Raw genomic sequence first — 18,824 nt, forward strand, 5'->3', positions numbered from 1 at the left:
AATCATCTTGCTATTGATTGCAGGAGGAATAAGAAAAAGAAAACTGCTATTCCTGAGTCTGATGTTAGGGGTAGATCAGTATTTTATAAACCACAAAATCCTTGTTTTTATTGTGGTAGTAGTTGGCATTCGATTTATACTTGTAGTTCTTATCACAAGTTGTATCACAATTACTATGAACCTTTACCTAAGTTTAATAAAGTTGCTTGTGTGATTAATTCTGTTGGTTTTACTAAACTTTCTTCTGACAAGACAAATCCTGGCAAAGGAAAGACTGTCAAAAGTACTCCTGACACACAAAGGCTTAAGTTGTCCAAAAAGAGGGCCCAACAAGTGTGGGTCCCTAAAAATCCTTCTAATTAATTATTCTTCTGATTGCAGGGTAACAAGAAAAATACACTTGTCTTGGATAGTGGATGTTCAGGACACATGACTAGAAATAAATCCCTGCTGTCAGAATTTGAGAAGAAGGCTGGCCCAGATGTATCTTATAGAGATGGAAATGTAGGACATACTATGGGATATGGCAACTTGTTAATTGAAAAGGTAGCAATAGAGAATGTAGCTCTGGTGGAAGGACTGAAGCATAATCTTATGAGCATCAGTCAAATCATTGACAGAGGTTATCATGTTGTATTCTATGACTCACACTGTGAAGTTATTCATAACAAGTCAATGAAAATTGTCTTGATAGGATACAGACATGGTAACATTTATGAAGCAAGGCTACATGAATGTCTTGAAAAGGAAGTTACTTTCCTTATCTCTAAGGCATCAGTAGATGAGAGCTGGAAGTGGCATAAGAAGCTCTCACATCTCAATTTCAACTCAATCAATGAACTTGCCAAGAAGGAGCTTGTAAGAGGATTTCCAAACATGTTATACTCAAGTGATGGTCTTTGTGATGCTTGAAAAAAGTCTAAACAAAGAAGAGTATATTTCAAAAGCAAAACAAAATTCTCTATCTCTGAGCCATATCACATGCTGCACCTGGACCTTTTTGGACCAGTGAACATAATGTCCATTAACAAGAAAAGGTACACACTTGTAATTATTGATGATTTCACTAGATATACATGGGTTTATTTTCTACACAGAAAGGATGAAACTCCAGAAATTCTTCTAGACCACATAAGGCAAATTGAAAATGGATCTACTCACAAAGTGAAAATCCTGAGAAGTGATAATGGTATTGAATTCAAGAACTCAAAGATGGAGGAATTCTGCAAGTACAAAGGCATAGAGCAACAATTCTTAGCTCCTGGTACACCTCAGCAAAATGGTATTATTGAGAGGAAGAACGGAACCTTAATTGAAGCTGGAAGAACTCTGCTAGAAGAAGCAAAACTAGCCACTTACATCTGGGCTGAAGCAGTAAACACAACATGTTATACTCAGAATGTCACTCTGATAAATAGACATGGTGTTACTCTTTATCAAATGTTAAAAGAAAAGAAGCCCGGTCTCAAACATCTTCATGTATTTGGATGTAAGTGCTTGGTTCTTAGAACTCATACTGATCAGCTTGGAAAGTTTGAATTAAAGGCTGATGAAGTAATCTTTGTTGGATACTCACCATCAAAAACTTACAGAGTGTTCAACCTAAGAACACACACTGTAGTAGTCTCCATCAATGTATCTTTTGATGATAAGAAGATTCTTGGTTTTGAAGAAGACACTCATGAAAGTTTAATCTTTGCAAATGAAAAGGCATTGTTGGAATCTGGATCAATCTTTAATGAACTGTCAAATCCTGATGATCCAAATTCTGACACTCCTTCAAATACTGAAGATAATCATTGTGCTAATGAGCCTGCACAAGTTGAGGGGGAGCAACAACAAAGGTCAGCTAATGATGCTAACACTGAAGAATCATCTCAAAGTTCTTCACAATCCAATACTGATTCAACATCAGATGAACATGAGTCAAGTCCCAATATTTCATCAGGAAATGACCCAACGGATTTAGGGGGAACCTCAAATGCATTTGATGAGGCATACAATTCAGGGGGAGCATCCAGTTCCAGAAGGATACTTCCCAGTTCCAGAAAATGGACTAAGGATCATACTCCTGATCTGATCATTGGAAATCCTGATGATGGTGTCAAGACAAGAAGTGCAACTCAGAATGAATGTTTATATCATAATCTACTTTCAAAAGAAGAGCCAAAGAAAGTAGAAGATGCACTCAAGGATGTAGATTGGGTCATGGCTATGCAAGAAGAATTGACTGAGTTCGAAAGAAATGCAGTGTGGAAGCTGGTGATTCTGATGAAATAATCATCAGAAACAAGGCAAGATTGGTGGTAAAAGGATATTCTCAACAGGAAGGTATTGACTATGATGAGACATTTGCTCCTGTTGCTAGGTTGGAAGCAATCAGAATCTTCTTGGCATATGCTGCTCACAAGAAGTTCAAAGTCTTCCAGATGGATGTCAAGAGTGCATTTCTCAATGGAGAACTTGAAGAAGAAGTCTATGTTGAACAACCACCAGGATTTGTGGATCCTAAACATCCTGACTATGTTTACAGACTTGATAAAGCACTCTATGGACTGAAGCAAGTACCTAGAGCATGGTATGAAACTCTGCTCAGTTTCTACTTGAAAGTGGATTCAAAAGAGGTACAATAGATAAAACTTCTTTTTATCTGAATAAAGGTAAAGATTTGCTTTTAGTTCAAATTTTTGTTGATGATATCATTTTTGGATCAACTAATCAAACACTGTGTAATAAGTTTTCAAAGTTGATGCAATCAAGATATCAAATGAGTATGATGGGAGAGATGAGTTACTTCTTAGGCTTGCAAATTAAATATACTGATAATGGCATCTATATCAATCAGTCCAAGTACACAAGAAATCTACTGAAGAGGTTTAATATGCAAGAAAGTGCAACTGTAAGTACTCCTATGGCAACTGCTACAAAACTTGATTTAAATGAAGGTACAACAGTTGATATGACAACCTACAGAGGTATGATTGGATCCATATTATATCTAACTGCTAGCAGGCCATACATTATGTTTGCCACTTTTTTGTGTGCAAGATTTCAGGCAAATCTAAGGGAGCCACATCTTATTGCAGTAAAGAGAATTTTCAGATACCTCAAGGGTACTGTCTCACTTGGACTTTGGTATGCAAGAGAAGCTGATTTTGCATTATGTGGTTATTCAGATGCTGATTTTGTTGGATGCAAAATAGACAGGAAAAGTACAACATGAAGCTGTCAGTTCTTGGGAGGCATATTAGTCTCATAGTTCAGCAAGAAGCAGAAATCTATTTCTACTTCAAATGCTGAGGCTGAATATATTGTAGCTGGGAGTTATTGTGCTCAGTTGTTATGGAGAAGAAATCATCTCATGGACTATGGATTATCATTTTCAAACATTCCTATTTATTGTGATAATCAAAGTGCTATTGCTATGACAGGAAATCCGGTGCAACACTCTCTTACAAAGCACATCAGTATCAGATATCACTTCATAAGAGAGCATGTCATGAAAGGAACCATAGAGGTTCATTTTGTTCCTACTGAACAGGAGCTGGCTGATATCTTCACAAAGCCATTACCTGAAGCAACATTTACAAAGCTTGTGAATGATCTTGGTATGATTAACTGGGACAAGTAAATTTTTCTTATTTTATCTATTTGATCAAATCCTGATGTATATTGATCAAATCCTGATATATCCTAAATGCTGTGATTTTTAGATATTAAGTCATAAATATTTGATGTATTCTATTTTATATGCATGGAAAATTAAGTGAATTTATTTGCTAATTGTGCATGTCTGAATAAATATATCACTGTCATCATTATACATCGGTCTAGAGAGACGCGCCTTAAAAAGATATTCTTTAGCTAAAGTTTTAAGAAAACTCTAGAGTTAATCTTCTTTACCGAACCCTAGAGTCCCTCTCTATCATCAACTCTTTGGTTATTTAAACCAACACTCATCAGACTTCTCATTATTCTGAAACACAAACTCTCTAAATCTCTATTCCTTATCATTTTTTTCTATAAAAAACATGAGCTTCTTCAACATGTTCTTTGATTATCCGACATTTAAAGTCGAGTTTTGCTGCGATGAGTGGGAACAGGAGTGGCACATCTCTGCCATTCCTGATAAGATTGGGAGCTGGGTTCCACAAGATATCTATACTGATCTCTTGATTTTCCGGAGGGACTACTATCGCCATCTGGTTCGTATGGAATAAGATCATTTGGAAGCCATCCCTCAGCAAGAACAAATTATTCGTCTTGTTGTGCTCTTTGTTGAAGACAGGAAGAAAAGTATCTGAACATCCATCCCTCCTTTTGTCATCCTGACTTATTTTTAATTCCCCTTTCTCATTATCATCAGCTTTGTCAGGCTTCTTAGACCAAGGCTATTGATGTTCACCATCTTAGACTAGGATTATCTTATAATCTTTTGCATGTAATCTACAAATTTCATAAAATGTACTCTTTTTATATATTAATGAAATTTCTTTTGATTGCAAGATTTAGTCTTTGTTTATCTCGTATTATGTGCATGTGAATGTTTTCATTGAAGCCTGTTAATCTTTACTTCATATATTTGAACTGTATTTCTTGATGAATGTTTTGATTAAACTTGTGGTTACTAATAATTTGTGATGCTTTGACAAACAAATGTTGAATTTGAATTGACATATCCTGAGTTAATCAAATCCTGACATAAGAAAGGTCTCAAATCCTGATGATAGGTCAGCACGTTCTAATTCATATTATTAGTGTTAATCAATCTCTGAGTAAGCTTTATTGTTGCAATTAAGTGTCTCACTTAATTAATGATTAATGGTGGATTATCAGATAAACAAATTTCTACGGTTGTGTCTTGATATACCTGTATGTATTTTATATTTACTTCCCCAATTTTCTCCACCATCAAACTTAATTACTCAGTAATTGTTTCCTGTTCAAAGTCAAATTCTCTAGGTTACCTTCTTCATACAAGTGTGTTAAACATATTTCTGAATAGTGAAGCTATAAAACTAGAAGAAATTCTGCGACACAATTTATCATATACATAGTTTCACTGCACACATCTCACACTTACTCTCTCGCACAAGCTATTCACATCATGACAACTTCTGAAGTTTCTCCAATCTTCAGTCAAACCACGATCATTCATGGAAACACATTTGGCACTAACAATTACTTAGCTCTGCTTACACATCAGCAGCTACCATCATCTTTTCATGATATTCAAGATTTTCTTCTTCTATGTCCAATTGGATATGCTCTCACAAATCCTGTTAAGGTGTCATACAGGGCTGTCATGCAGGTCTGGAACATAGCTGTGGTAAATCCAACACATACTGGCTTTTCCTTTGAGTATAAGGACCAAAGATATGAAGTTGATGTTGATATTCTGCTTCAAGCCTTGAGATTGCCTGCTCTTGATGGTGCTCCTGATACTCACACCAATGAGCAGTTGTTTGATATGCTAAGGTCTTTAGGATATCAAGGAGAAATCACAACCAATGGAAAACTGGTCATGACCAAACTGAAAATAGAGTGGAACTTTTTTTTTGACTACATCAGTAGATGTTTCTTGAATAAGACAACAAATTTTGATGCTCTTCCATCCACTTCTCTGAGAATTGGGAACTCTCTTCTTAACTCTGGTAATTTTGATTATGGTAATACTATATTACAGTTCATAATTGCTAGGATAGCAGATGCTTCAGGAGTAATAGGGTATACTAGATTTTTACAACTGATTTTCACTTATCTATGCCCTAATGTTGATTTTGATAATGATGAATTACTCCCTATTTTTCAAATTTCTGAAAAAGCAATCACTGATCATATCAAAAGGGATGAAAAAGAATAAATTTTCAGGACCACCCTTTCTTCCTAGAGAGGTCAGGCAATTTCTGTTGAGAAATAGACCTACTCCTACACAAGTGCCTGCAAATCCTGATGCTGGCACCTCTGTTACAATTCATGATGCTAAGACTCAAGAAATCACCCATCTTATTTCTAACCCAAGCATTTCTTCTTCCAAATAGCAAATACAACAAGCCTCTAAATTAGCCTCCTCTGCTGTCTCTCAAAAGACATCAGTTGTAACAAAGAAGAGGCTGTTTAAGAAATCTATCACATTTGGACAGATAGCTAAACAAGTCTCACTGAGTGAGAGTGAGAAGAAAGAAGACCGCTTTCCAATCAGGAAAAGAAGACTGGTCATTCATGAAGATTCTGAATCAGATGATCAGATGCCAATAGGGTCCCTATCAAAAATCAAGAAGTCCATTGATCAAAATCCTGATGACTTGATTGAAACTACTGGAATCAAGGAGCCAACTACTGATGCTAGTGCCTGCTTGACAAGCTTCCAAAAATTGAAGCAACTGTTGAACACAAGAAAACTCCAAAGAGTTAGTTGAAAAGAAGAAGTGAAGAAGTAGTTGGATATATCAGAAAAAAAAGAAGACTCAGCCTCTTGACAAGGATGTTAGTACACAAAAACCTAGGTCTCAAAGGGATTTAGCAACTGCAACACATCCAGTCATACAAGAACCATCTTCTCAAAGGGAAGATGCAGACACTGAGGATGCACAAATCATTGTTAATATTGCTCAGAGTGATCTTCTTGCAGACTCTGTTCAACTACTTCAGGAAAAGCAAACTCATCAGGAGATGCTGTCACTAGTGGATGCAATCATTGATGATCCTATTTTTGAGAAGAGCACACAAGAACCTTCACCAAGCATTGCTGAAGCAGCTCACATATCTCAGACTCCACAAGAACCATCAGTTCAAAGTACTGATGCTGGTCTTTCACTTTCTCCTAACAGATCAAATCCTGATGATACAACAGTTTCTACTGAGAATCATCCTTCAACTGCACTAGCTACAATTGATGATCCATTACTAGTTTCTAGTTTGAAAAAGCATCCTGATGTGCTATTTGTTTCTCCACTTTCATCACTTCCACTTGAGGAATCACCTTCAGGTATTGTTAACTTCTAATATATTCTCATGTTTGTATGATTATAAATAGTCTCCTATTTGAGGTTACCTCTATTTATATGATAAGCATACAACTCTTCTTAGCCATCTCTTATTTCTTTGCTATATGTGTGATTGAGCCTTTCTGTGAGACTGTGTGAGAATAAAAAAAATAACGAAAAATATTTTGAGGGCAGTCTCCTGTACTGGCAAAAGGAGAGGTAGTTTTGAGACAAGAACCTTATAAGTTTTTCTTTACTTATAAAGTTTCTTCTGTGAGAACTATATTACTCTTAAAAGTAATATATTGTGTGAGAAGTGCTGAGATCACTTGAAAAGAACAAAGAGATTTAGGTGTTACTATGTTTCTAGGGATCACATCAACCACAGGCATCTCTTGCAAAGAATTTGGATAAAGGCAAGGCAATTCTGTCTGATTCTGCACATTCTTCTGATGGCTTGTCTGACTCTGATAATGATAGTAATGACGATGATCCTGATACTGCTCCGCTTAAGTCTGCAATTGATGCATCTAAGAAGTCCAATGTTGGTTTTTCTTCGCACTTCACTGTAAATCCTTCTTATTACAATCCTGATGCTGAGTATTTCAGACAGACAAAATGGAATTATAAATGGAGACTTGCAAATACTTCTATCTCATCTGCTGTTGGCCTACAACACATTCATCATGCTTATGATGAAATTCAAACTCCTGATTTGAAGTTGGATCTTAAGGCCACAACTATTTCTGTTAAAGGATTTCACTCTGAACTTGATGAAATGAGGAAGTCTCATGCTGGTGTCAAAGAGAAAATTGATGGATTTTTGCTTCACACACCTAACTCAGCTGAAATCAAAAGTGTGAAAAATATTGTCAAAGATGTTGTTAAATCTCAAGACAGCATGGCCTCTAGACTTTCCTCCTTGGAAGACAAGGTTTCTTCTATAAGTGACAAACTGGATGCTCTATTTTCTCTTCTTTTAAATACTGATGCCAAAAATGGGGAGAAGATAGTTGCTACAAAATGTACACCAGATTCTATTCAGACAAAAGATAAAGATATTGATGATGATGGTGATAAGAATAATCCAGTTACAGATGTTCAAATTGCTTATACTGCTCAACAACTTCAACATTCCAAGAAGAATGATCCTTCAGGACAAAGGAAGTCTACTGGTGCTTATAAAGACAAGCACAAGACTACTGCTGGTGCTCCCGAGGATGATGACATTGCAATCTCTAATTTAGCAGAGGCTAAAGGGATGTTCTTTCCTTACATACATAAGGAAACAGGTGAAGAGATTGTCTTGTACTACAAAGATAAGAAATTTGAGCAAAAGAATGCTAGGAGTGCTCTTGGGTATATAACTGAAGAATTTTCTGATCTGACACCTGAAGAAGCAGTTATGCAACAAAAGGAACTTTTGGCTCAAATTGAAGCTGAAGCTAACACTTCTAAAGGTAGAGGAAAAAGAGGTGGTAGATCTGCAAGAGCAAGAGGAAGAGGAAGAGGTGGAAGAACTTCTGGAACAAGTCAAGTGACTGCATTCAACTCTACTTTTCTGAATTTTGTATCCAGAGAAGGTTATGTTCCTGTACAAGGAAATGAAGAAGACAAAGAAGTTCAAAAGACGGAAGAGTTGATTATACCAAGGAAGAAAAGATCAACCACTGACATTGATCAAGTTGATACAACAAGACAGAATGTAACTCCTGATGCAGACATAAATTCTGAAGTAAAAGCAGATCCTAATACGATGAACCTGATAACTAATTTTAACTCTGATGGAAAAGTGATCAAAGTATTAAATGAGTCAGCTCCTTCTTTAGTAATCACTCCTCATAATTCAGAGGCTGATGAAAAAGAAAAGATTGATAGAAGAATAGTTGATCATGCATGCAAAGAATATTTGCAGAGAGTCTTAAAATTAAAGAGAGAGCTATGGTATAAAACAAAAGGGAAGATTAAAGATCTGTCTACAAGTTATGTTCCTCTCAGCAAGAAGGATAGAAGATGGAAAGATATGTATACATTTGACTATCATAAAGGGTTCAAGCATGTTGATTTTGTGTCAGCTGGGTTAAGAGATTCTATCTCAGAACAGGAAGATGTTGATAAGTCCATCAAGAAGCCTTCTTGGGTGGTATACAATGAAAAACTGAAACTTATCAAATCTCGAACCAGAGGAGGCATTGGTCATTCCAGTATAGAGATCTTAGAATCTGATCTGCTGGATACAAATATTCTGACAGAGAATCTTGGTGAAAAAGTTTCTCCTTCACATCTTGAGAAAGTTGAAGCTGTGGAGATCATTCATAGAAAGATAAATGATAATGATGTCAGAGAAGAGATTCTGTACTTTTTCAGGGATAGTAAAGTAAAGAGCTTTACATTGCAGCAACTCTTAATCAAGACTATGATAGAATTAAAATACATTCACTATCTTCTTAGAGTTGAGAATAGTGTCACCAGAAACTGGTCTTCTATGATACTTAAAGTCATCAGAAGAAAAGTTATGACAAAAGATGATAAATACAGTGGTGATTATGTTCCTAAGTACATAACTTATACTGGTCAAGAAATGCAGATAAAAAATGGAGCTGCAGTGCTACAAGTTTTTCTCAACAGTCCTCAGTTATCCTTCAATCCTGATCATGAATATGTCAGTTTAAGCTTCATGTTGATTGGTGATTTTGAGATAAGAAAAAGTTTAATTTCTCAGTTAAGATCAGCTATCTATCAGCTTGGAGAAGACACTGAAGAGAAGAGAGAGTTGAAGAAAAAGCTTGTTAAAGTCCTACGAGACAAGGAGGAAGAAAGATTAAAGAACTTTCTTGGAACAACTGTCAGTTATTTGAAGTTACTGAAGTAAGATTTACTCCTTGCACATTTTGTAGATTGGTTTTGGCATCATTGAGAATGGAATTTATGCATCATTACATTAAGCATAAATTGGGGGAGATTGTTACATATTAAATTCTCAATAATCAAGAAGAAGCTCAGGATCTGATGTACCGTCAGGATTTGGTATCTCATCAGGATTTGCATGACATCAGTATTTGAAGACAATCAGCATTAGAGGATTTGTTCTGTTCCTTATAATGTGGAGCAGATATCTGTTACGTCTGAGAGATAGGACTTTATGTGTTTAGTTTAAGATATGTATCAATTTTAGTTAGTTTTTGATAATGCATATCTTAGATTAATCTGTTGTAGCTGTGTAGTATATAAACACAGTTTAGGTCATCACTTAGAGAAAAAAAAACACTCGAGGATCATTCGACCTAGCAGCTCTCAAGAATATCAGTATTTCTTGAGAGGATTTTGTAACAGTTTTTATTAGATATATAAAAAGTTGTTATATTTTATTACTTGTTCGAAACATTTATACAATTGTATCCAACCCCCCTTAAATAATTGTATCTTTACTGGGCAATAAATTGCGTCAATCTTAGTTTCACGAACGCGTTTTGATTTTGAAGACCAACGCACTTATACTACTCCTTTCCTAGCTGTATCCATCTTTGAAAGCTTGATCAATCATATAGAAGTAAAAGAATTTATTGAGAGACCACTATGATCATGAACACTTGTTACATCCCATAGTTACTACAGAAGGGGGCCAGCCTTTAGTACTTGACAAGCAATTTAACAACATATGGTATCCTACTAGGCTTCTATCACACAGATATATAGTCATTCGAAAATACCTATCCTTCTGGAAGGGTTGTTCTTCTCAGTTTACACGAAATGAAAAGGAGAGAAAAATAATGAATTTAAGAGAATTATATAAAAAAATATATGCTCACAAAATATCTGGCTTGGAATCTAACTCTAAACTATAGAGGTTTATCACATGAGAATGAAACATATATATATATATATATCAAGTATTACTACATCATATTTTCACGTGTCTGAATATTTTTGCTACTCCGTCCACCACTCTATGAACCCATACTCTTACTCAATCTTATTAACAATTACCTTTGAATCTCCCTCAATATTTAAAACTGAATATGGGATTTCATACTCGCATCATCGTTACTAGAATCCTACATTGCACCACAACCTCCTTCGAATAATAATACTACTCTCTGTCGATAAGAAGAAATATATATTCAATAGGTAAATAATAGACTTAGTTAGTCTATCAATTATAACTTAATCATTTTCATGACCCGATTAGTGGTACTCAATCTCAACATCTATTACAATACAGCTCTCACGGTTGTTATCATCTCATTATTCACAGAATTATTGCTGTATTACTATAGTCCATCGCTGATCTACTGCAATTTTTTATCTTTCTCGGGATCTTAATAGCTAATCGTACAGAATCCATATCTGTCATATCGAAATTTTCTAAGGAGGCAACCTAATCACGATTCATGATCCGTGAAGAACATTTCTTAAACTTGACGTAGATAAGATACAAAGCATATAAAATTACAAAAGAGTTTCAATCAAATAAACGATAGTAGGTTAATGCCATTATTAATCATATGCCTTCAATAATAGAACTGAAACTCAAGATTTCATTTAGTCCTTCTTGGAACATGGTCCTGACTTATCTCAAGATAGGACCTTCTAAGATAGGTAGCCTACTAACAACGATAATAGGAATTAAATCTTTACCCAACTACTATCAGGGTTGAGTATTGCATATTCATCAGAAGGAATATAATTCTTCCATACCATAATATAACCTCAATGGCTTCACCCAGTATTACTGTATTCCTTTGGTACGGGCATTTATAATTTCTCCTCATACCTAGAGTATCGGCCACCTCATTGGTCTTTCTTAATAATAATAGTTCTTTACAATTAATGTCTTTGAACCATCTTCAACTAAATTTTCCACCTCGTTCCTAATCACTTCTTATGTGAAGATGTTTTCCTTAAGCTCCGGTAAAAGAAAAAAAATCACCATTTTCCATAAGTTATTGCCCTAGTCCTCAAATGTGAACATTATCACGGCTGACTCCCAATCATACTTAGGACGTCTCTTATCTTGGGTCCTTCTCGCTTTAAAATTTTTTGACCTTCATTGGTTCGATCTATACTTTCTCATGATTTAACATGTGCCCCACTTAGCATCATTATTATTACGTCATATTTCCTTTACCAAAATTTCTATTTGGAAAACTTATATATTACCTTTCCTTTTGTAAAATCTCTAAGGTTATCCTTTAATCATTTCTCCTATATTTCCTAAGTACAGGGCATATCTGAAGGGTTTTTAGCACATAAACGTAACGAAAACGTAAATTTAAATCTTAAAAAACCGAAACCCTCCGCAGGATCCATGCGAAAAATAATATTTAATTCGTAGCTCAGTATGTTTACCTTAAGAAGCTTTACGTTAATGGAAAGATGGAGGTCTTTAATAGCGATCCAAGAACGATGAACGGAAATCCCTAGCAGTTGCTCCTCAAGTGTGAAGCACTCCACCGGTATCCACCAAGAGTACAATGTGATGGAGGAGGAAGAGGTTGAGAGAATTAGTTGCCTCCCTCTTGTTCTACTTTAGAATTAGGGTTAATTATTTGGGTTTTTTTAGGCAAATAGGGTTTATAATGGTATATTTATAGGCAAAATTTTCAGCTGAAAATTTTCCATAAAATATTATTATTATTAACCCTTTAATTGATTATTCTTATTAACCAATTAACTAATAATTAAAACACCTTTTAATCATTAATCCCTTTTCTAAACACTTTAGAAAAATAATTCTCTCACTTGATTTAATTTCCAAAATTAAATTCTTAATTAATAATATTAAGAATTAATTAAATATCATTTAATCAATTATTAAATCTGCTAATTAATTATTTATTTCACAAATAAATAATTACCAGCCATTATTAATTAATTCCTCCACCATTAAATCATTCTCTTTTATGGTGTGACCCTATAGGTTCAATATTAAGCCGGTAGTAGAAATAAATAATAATAAAACTATTTTATCATTATTTATATAAATTCTCTAATTCATTAAATATGATTAATTAATAAATTAATCATATTTATTCTACATCGTGAGGGATACTTCTCACCATATCGCGACTATCCGGATAATACGAATTCACTGCTTAGAATACCAAGAACCTATTCAGTGAGTAGTTACCGTACAATCAATTCCTTTGACCCTGCAATGTCATGATTAAATACAAGGCATGAAACTTGTGTCAAGCCTATCTTATTTAATCATTTGCTTTCCCATTCACTATGCTTAGTTCTATTTAATGTAAATTAGAAACTCCTTTCTAATTTCATTCACTCTGGCCAGAGATTCCTGAACTAGCATAAGTGGATCAGCATTGAACATTCTCTTCCTTCACTGGAAGGGGTAGATCCTTTATTGATCATACACTATCTTTGTGTACAAATTTCTATACCCAATAGAGCCCTTATAATTGTCCCTGGAGACTAAGAACTAAACCAAAGCATAGTTCAGTGTACACAAGATGACTATGATGACCTCAATTCTAAGGATACTTGTACAACTATCACTATGTGAACAACTGCTGACACGTGAGTAAACTCTATCAGCTGTTCAGCTGTGTGAGTCATGTTCAGTGAACTTATTCTATAATAAGCACCTACATACTAGCTATAGTGTCACCACACAAATGTCTATGAGAACATACATCCTTCATAATGAAGCAAACATAGTATGTACCGATCTTTGCGGATTACTAATTACCAGTTAGTAATCCTACGACCAGAAAATATTTAAGTTTAGAGTTATCATCTTTTAGGTCTCATTATTATGATCTCATCATAATCCATAAAAAGCTTTACTCTAAACTATGGTATATCTTATTTAAACACTTAAATAGATAAATCCCGCAATAAAACCAAAATAAGTCTTTTATCAATATCAATAAAATCAAAACAGATTACATAAAAGTTATTCCTAAATCATCATACATGATTGGACTTAGGACACATCTCTTTCAATCTCCCACTTGTACTAAAGCCAATCACTCTGGTATCTAATACCCATCTTGTCTTTATGACGATCAAAGTGACTTTGAGAAAGTGGCTTTGTGAGTGGGTCTGCTATGTTGTTATGTGTGTCAACTCTCTTGACGTCTCCTCTTTCAATACAATACAAGAAATGTTACTGCGCTCCCACTAATCCTTTTGTAGACACATGGTTCATCTATGTTTTTGATAAAATCAAACTCTTTGATTGTCTCATCAAAACGGATGTTCCATCTACGAGAAGCTTGCTTTAAACCATATATGGTTCGCAACAGCTTACACACTAGGTGTTCATTTTCCTTGGAAAGAAAACCCTCTGGCTGTGTCATATACACTTCCTCTTCAAGTTTTCCATTGAGGAAGGCCGTTTTCACGTCCATTTGCCAGATCTCATAGTCGTAGTAAGCAGCAATCGCAAGCAAAATCCGAATTGATTTTAACAGGGCTACATGCAAAAAAGTTTCATCAAAGTCAATCCCTTGCCTTTGTCTGAATCCTTTTGCCACGAGCCTGGCCTTATAGGTCTCCACCTGCCCATCTGCTCCAATCTTTCTTTTGTATACCCACTTGCACTCAATAGGCTTAACACCTTCAGGCGCCTCAACTAGAGTCCATACTTGGTTGGTATACATAGATTCCATTTCGGATTTCATGGCACTATGTCATTTCTCTGAGTCAACACTACTCATAGCCTCATTATAGGTCATAGGGTCGTCATCATCAATGATTGACAACTCATTATCATTCTCAATGACAAGGCCATAATACCTCTCAGGTTGGTGAGACACTCTCCCTGTCCTACGAATGGGCTGTTCCACAGAAGGTTGTTCAGTCTGAACAGGTCTTTCCACTTGATCCGTAGTAGTTTGTGCTTCTTGAACTTCATCAAGTTTAATTTTGCTCCCACTATTTCCTTCAAGGATAAACTGCTTTTCCAAGAAGGTAGCATGTCTGGAGACAAACACCCGATGATCGGTGTAAAAGTAATACCCTAAAGTCTCTTTAGGATATCCCACAAAATTACATTTTACAGATCGAGATTCCAGCTTATTTGGGTCAACTTTCTTGACATAAGCTGGACATCCCCAAATCTTAACGTGTTTAAGACTCAGTTTCCTTTCTTTCCATATCTCATATGGAGTTTGAGGAACAGATTTGGAAGGCACCTTATTCAATAAATATGCTGAGGTTTCCAATGCATAACCTCACAGGAATACTGAAAGATTCGCATAGCTCATCATGGACCGAACCATGTCTAATAAAGTTCGATTTCTCCTTTCAGATACCCCATTCAACTGTGGAGTATATGGAGGAGTCCACTGGGAGACTATACCATTTTCTTTGAGATAAGCTAGAAACTCTCCATTCAAATATTCACCACCTCGATCTGATCGAAGAGTTATAATACTATGTTTGGTTTGTTTCTCCACTTTATACTTATATTCTTTGAACTTTTCAAAGGCTTCAGACTTGTGTTTCATCAAATACACATATCTGAATCTAGATCGATCATCTATGAAAGCAATGAAGTATGAAAATCCACCCATGGCTTGCGTAGACATTGGTCCACATACATCTGTGTGTACCAATCCTAGCAAATCTGCATCCCTCTCTCCATGTCCATTAAATGGAGATTTGGTCATTTTACCCAATAGACAAGACTCACATGTAGGATATGATTCAAAATCAAAGGGGTCAAGTAACCTTTCCTTATGCAACGTCCGCAGTCTATTTTCACTAATATGACCAAGACCGCAGTGCCATGAGAAAGTGAGATTTTCATCATCCCTTTTTCTTTTATAAGTATGTTCAATTTGTAGTAAATTATGCTCTACATCATATACATACAGACCATTGTTTAAAATACCACTTCCATAAAGAACGTTATCTCTAAGAATTAAACATTTATTATTCTGAATAATAAACGAAAATCCAGCCAAGTCTAACATGGAATAGAAATAATATTCCTCACAATCGAGGGAACAAAATAACAATTATTTAGAACAATAGTCTTGCCCGTAGGCATATGTAAATGAAATGATCCTACAGCTTCAGCAGCAACTCTTGCTCCATTTCCCATCCGTAGAATCACCTCCTCTTCTTCAAGAGTCCTACTTCTCCTTAGTCCCTGCAACGAATTGCAAATATGAGAACCACAGGCGGTATCTAATACCCACGTAGAAATTTGACTTAGTGACATATTAACTTCGATCATGAACATACCTGAATCAGAAGCGGTATTCTCACTACCCTTCTTCTTCTTCAATTCTGCAAGGTAAACCTTGTAGTTCCTCTTTCAGTGCCCCACCTTGTTACAGTGAAAGCAAACAGCTTTGCTCTTAGGGTCTTCAGCTTTTGGTGGAACTGGCTTTTTCTCACCTACTTTCTTCTTCTTGGAAGGGTTCTTCTTCCTTTTCTTAGGATTGGAACCTTCACCAATTAGAAGAATAGAACTCTTCTTAGGGGGAAAATTCGATTCCGCAGTCTTCAACATATTGTGGAGTTCAGGCAGGCTGACATCCAGCTTATTCATGTGAAAGTTCACAACAAACTGCGAGAACGAACTCGGAAGTGATTGCAAGACCAAGTCTTGGCTCAGCTCCCCATCCATGGAAAAACAAAGTTGTCCAAGACGTTCAATCAAATTCATCATCTTAAGTACATGGTCATTCACATATGATCCCTCAGACATCCTACAACCGAACAGTTCCTTCGATATCTCATATCGAGCTGTCCTCCCTGCCACATCATACAACTCTTGTAGATGCATAAGGATAGTGTGAGCATCCATATGCTCATGTTGCTTCGGTAGCTCAATGTTCATGGAAGCTAGCATGATGCATTGAGCAACATTTGCATCATCTATCCACTTACGATACACAACATGTTCATCATTATGTGCATCGCTAGCAGGTTCAGTAGGCTTAGGTGAGTCAATCACATATTCCAGCTTCTCAACCCTGAGAACAATTCTCAAGTTTCGAAGCCAGTCAGCAAAATTAGGACCAGTCAACTTGTGAGCATCTAGTATACTCCGGAGTGATAGTGCAGAAGACATAACGAATATAGTAAATCTGTAAATGATGAACACATAACAACACTTAGCAAATATTCAATTTCATTTCAAGACACTATATGAATCGGGTCTTTATTCATAAGTGGCTCCCACTAGTTTATCTAATTTATACAACCCCTAAGTGAAAATTAAGCATTCATAATGCTAGTGGAAATAAGGATCCTACATTCCATCACACAACCTCAGCTGTAGCACGAAACGTCATGTGATGTTCAATAGGCAGACAACTCTTGTCAATTACATCTTATGTTATTCCCTAATAAAACTTTAGCCTCTTGAATAATTGAGTCACGGCTGTACCACGACAAACTCAATATTCTAAGTCAAGTCTAACCCAACATTTCGTACAATTGAATCAGTCTCCAACAGCCCACGGCTGTAGCACGTAACGACCTTTAGATTCTAATTCAATGTACACATCTTTATGTAATAGACAAGTATTTCTTATTTCGAAATCAAAGCCCTCGGCTGTAGCATGAAACGACAATGATTTAAAAATAAGAACCACTTTCTACCATGTTGGAAGGCTATAACCGACACAAGCCCGTTGTGTCATTGGCCAATTACTACTTGATATTATTTAATTTTAGAGAGATTATATTTTGTTACAATCATAATTATATTATAAAGATATTCTTCCTTTTAAATTAAATATTTCAAATCAATAATCGATAATTAGATGATTCCCAGATCGGGGGGAGCATTGTCAAGAGGCGTCACTTAATACCCCTTTCTTACAGATAGAAATCTGCTTTTGACAAAATCATCCTTTCTCTCAATATTGAAAATTCATATTTAATTACGTGTTTCATAAACACAAGAATCTCATGATTGTATTCATAATATTATTGTTAAGGCAAGAAATGATTCCTATTCTAGATTTTCTAGAGCACGCCTTATATAGATTTAAGTTCACCTAAATCTATCATCGCATGGTAAACATAGGCATATATCTCATACATAAAATTAAATAAATAAGTAAATATAAAGTGCAATAAAGTAAATGTGTTTGGTTATGGTCCCATCCAATGTGATCTTTATCAAGCTCATGATAAGGATCAAGGTCAATCTAATATGGTGATGGAAATAAATACAACTACTTATTACATAAGTCTTCTTCTTTGTTTAGACTTCATGTATGCCTCGTCTTCTTCTTTGTATCACCCTCCATTGGATAGCCTTCTTGAGTCTTCAATTACATTACATAGATTGAAAGTAAAACTAATCTAATCAACTTACAAGAATAACTCGAGTTACATTCGAGATTTATGATTACAAAGATTGACGACATGCAAGTCGTATTTAAAACCAAAACCAAAACCATTACACTAAGGTCGAAAGGCCATAACCATCCATCATGCTCATACAACACATAAAAGCACGTTAAAACACATAATCTGACCTTAACATATCATATTATCCATGATCTAATCATAAAAAAATGAAAAAAATCAGAAAAATCAGAATCAAATCAGAAAAACAAGAATCACTGTTTACGGGCAATAAACGACGTCAAACGCCTTACATACAATTCGTTGATAGCTTTTGCTATCAGTTTTGTTAAGACGCTCGTTTACCAATGAAATAGGGTATTTGTTTGCGTAAATCGGACACCAGACCCAGATTTCAGCAAATATGCAGCAGCCAATTCAGAATCCGTATCTAATATGATTCTCATAATTAGAACAAACATAAATCATGTATATATCAGTATATATACAGATTACATAATCATCTTAAGATTATACAACTCACATGAATATCATATA

Source organism: Apium graveolens, chromosome 10, assembly GCF_009905375.1.
Source record: "Apium graveolens cultivar Ventura chromosome 10, ASM990537v1, whole genome shotgun sequence".
NCBI lineage: Eukaryota > Viridiplantae > Streptophyta > Magnoliopsida > Apiales > Apiaceae > Apium > Apium graveolens.